Source organism: Cebus imitator, unplaced genomic scaffold, assembly GCF_001604975.1.
Source record: "Cebus imitator isolate Cc_AM_T3 unplaced genomic scaffold, Cebus_imitator-1.0 Scaffold527, whole genome shotgun sequence".
Lineage (NCBI taxonomy): Eukaryota > Metazoa > Chordata > Mammalia > Primates > Cebidae > Cebus > Cebus imitator.
In genome coordinates, this window is record NW_016107842.1 from 867574 (window position 1) to 870484 (window position 2911).

Sequence of the window (2911 nt, forward strand, 5' to 3'; positions counted from 1 at the left end):
GAAGAGACAGGGTTTCACCACGTTGGCCAGGCTGGTCTCAAACTCCCAGCCTTAAGTGATTCACCTGCCTTGGCCTCCCAAAGTGCTAGGATTATAGGTGTGAGCTACTGCGCCTGGCCTAAAATGTTTTAAAGCAATGTTTCAATACTGAGTAAAGAACTGAAAATGGGAGGTAATATCTTACAGATAAGAGGCACTCAAATATCTATTGATTAATGACCTGAGCATGCTGACTTGTAGGCCATTTCTTCTTAATCTTTGCTAGATCAGGTAATCACAAGGAAGAAACTCATGAAATTGCTACTTTCCAGGGATGACGTCGGAGGCCAAGCCAAATGAACAAAGTCTGAAATAATAGCATTTTTATAATGAGATATAAGTATGGGTTTCATATATTTGGGTGACTGACACAGTAACACAAAAGTACTTTGGCATAAAAGGAAATAAAAGACATCTGGGTGACTACAAAGATCATTCTAGGGACAAATTTGCTTCAGCTCATTAATCCAGTAACAATGCTGGCACTGTTCCTGCCATTTTGGCTCTCTTAAATATATATGACATGAATATGTGTATGTCCATCTGTGTATTGCTATCTAACCGACTGCTATCAGTTCTGGAAGGTCAACAATTAGGAATTAAATTGATGATACAAATATACAAGGAAGATGAGTTCCCAAATCTAATTGAAATCTGGAAATTCTAAATTCTCTTTCACATTTAGTTCCCCTGCCATCCTTCCTGGCTGGCTAAGCCAAGAGAGGCTCCTGCAGTGGGAATCCAGAGTTCAATGAGCTGTGCATTCAGGGGCCACAGAGGAGGAAAACACAAGCCACACATACAGAGAACCCAAAAACACACCACATCCCCATTCATCCACTGGCAGAGGACATAGACTTCTTCATTCTGAATCTCCCACTGGCATTCAAGAATTGCAAGTTCTGTACAGACTAGGAAGTGACAGCCACAATAAGGGATCACTGTTACTGTTTTGTATGTCTTCTAATCATTGTCAGGCAAACTGTATTACTTACAAGTTTTGTTCCTTGTGCTGGTTACTGAAGCATCTCTCTGACTCCAGAGCTACTCTTCTCTACTCTGTGTTGTGGGGCCCAGACTCTGCAGGCTGCAAGCTGATAGTTCCCTAAGAAGAGTTACCTGCTGTCTTTAACACACATACATCATGCATACCACTACACCACACACACAACCCATGCATACACACACACCATACATACCATACACACAGGCACCAGATACACTTAGACCGTCACTCAATGATATCGGACAACTTTTTTTTAACTTGGGTTTTAATTATGTACATAAATAGCAACATGAGAACGAGGAGTTCTAAGGCTTGTACATTATCTCTAGGTGAAAGGGTTTCAGATTAGTTTGCTTGTAGGATGGTATCACCCAAGATAACAGAAGTCTGGTCTAGTTTTTCCTGAAGAAGAAAGCCAATTTAATACATTCAATACTGATTTCTCTGCCATTTTTCTGTAGAAATACTGATTTATTCTATGGAGTTTCCAATGTTTACCTATAACTAAAAAAAAGAAAAGAAAAACATAAGTAAACTGTGCCAGAAAAAATAAAAATAACTATAAAATTTTGCATTATGGAAATCCTTCAGATTTAAGTAGAGAAACCAGCCCAGATGCAGTGGGTCATGCCTGTAATCCCTGCACTTTGGGAGGCCAAGGTGGGTGTATCACCTGACGTCAGAAGGCCGAGACCAGCCTGGCCAACATGGTGAAACCCCGTTTCTACTAAAAATACAAAAAAAGTAGCTGGGCATGGTGGCAGGTGCCTGTAATCCCAGCTATTCAGGAGACTGGGGCAGGAGAATCGCTTGAACCCAGGAGGCAGAGGTTTTCAGTGAGCCGAGATCACACTATTGCACTTCAGCCTAGGCAATGAGAGCAAAACTCCATCTCAGAATAAATAAATAAATACAGAAGCCATAGAAAATATTTACATCACCATTATATGACCATAAGAAGCATGAGCCAGAGAAAACTCTAATTATTCCCATTTCACAGAGAGTTAAACTAAGAATCAGAAAGAAGCCCGGGTGCGGTGGCTCATGCCTATAATCCCAGCATTTTTGGAGGCTGAGGCAGGTGGATTGCCTGTGGTCAGGAGTTCGAGACCAGCTTGGCCAACATAGTGAAACTCCGTCTCTACTAAATACAAAAAATTAGCCCAGTATGGTGGCGGGTGCCTGTAGTACCAGCTACTTGGGAGGCTGAGGCAGGAGAATCAGTTGAACCCAGGAGGCAGAGGTTGCAGTAAGCCAAGATCATGCCACTGCACTCCAGCCTGGTGACAGAGCAAAATTCCATCTCAAAAAAAAAAAAAAGAAATTTTGTGCTCCATCAATACTACATATACTACATTTGGATTCTCAACTAGCTATGTATCTGAGCGTGATTAACCAGATGGATGGATGAATAAAAAAAATAAATGCCTAAATGGCACAGTACACATCACATCTGAAGATTAAACAACTACATTTCCATCTATCTGCTGGACAGCATGATTACATCACCCTCAGCTTGATGTATAATTTTCCTCACATCACCCTCATCATACTTTTCTGGAATAAAATACACATATATTCAAAGATATGCCAAAGACAAACGAGTCTTCTCCAGATTGCTTTCTTGATAATTTGTTGTTGTTGTTGTTTTAAGACGGAGTCTTGCTCTGTTGCCAGGCTGGAGTGCAGTGGCATGATCTTGGCTCACTGCAATCTTCGCCTCCCGAGTTCAAGCAATTTCCCTGCCTCAGCCTCCCGAGTAGCTGGGACTACGGTCTCGCACCACTATACCTGGCTAATTTTTGTATTTTTAGTGGAGACGGGGTTTCACCATGTTGGTCAGGACGGTCTCAATCTCTTGACCTC

At 41.7% G+C, this 2911-nt stretch overlaps 1 protein-coding gene and 1 long non-coding RNA gene across 2 annotated transcripts in view; both read right to left on the reverse strand.

Annotated features, from left to right (window-relative positions):
* The window catches only part of LOC119468904, a 29476-nt gene extending 29157 nt beyond the window's left edge, over positions 1 to 319 (reverse strand). Inside the window, exon 1 of the long non-coding RNA XR_005197712.1 lies at positions 221 to 319. This is a non-coding gene — a long non-coding RNA (uncharacterized LOC119468904). The remainder of the gene's footprint in view (positions 1 to 220) is intronic.
* Positions 320 to 1292: 973 nt separating this feature from the next.
* APOO (apolipoprotein O) overlaps positions 1293 to 2911 on the reverse strand; it is a 75464-nt gene continuing 73845 nt past the window's right edge. The window contains exon 9 of the mRNA XM_017514585.2: positions 1293 to 1549. The gene's annotated coding sequence lies outside the window, so the exon portion shown is untranslated. The remainder of the gene's footprint in view (positions 1550 to 2911) is intronic.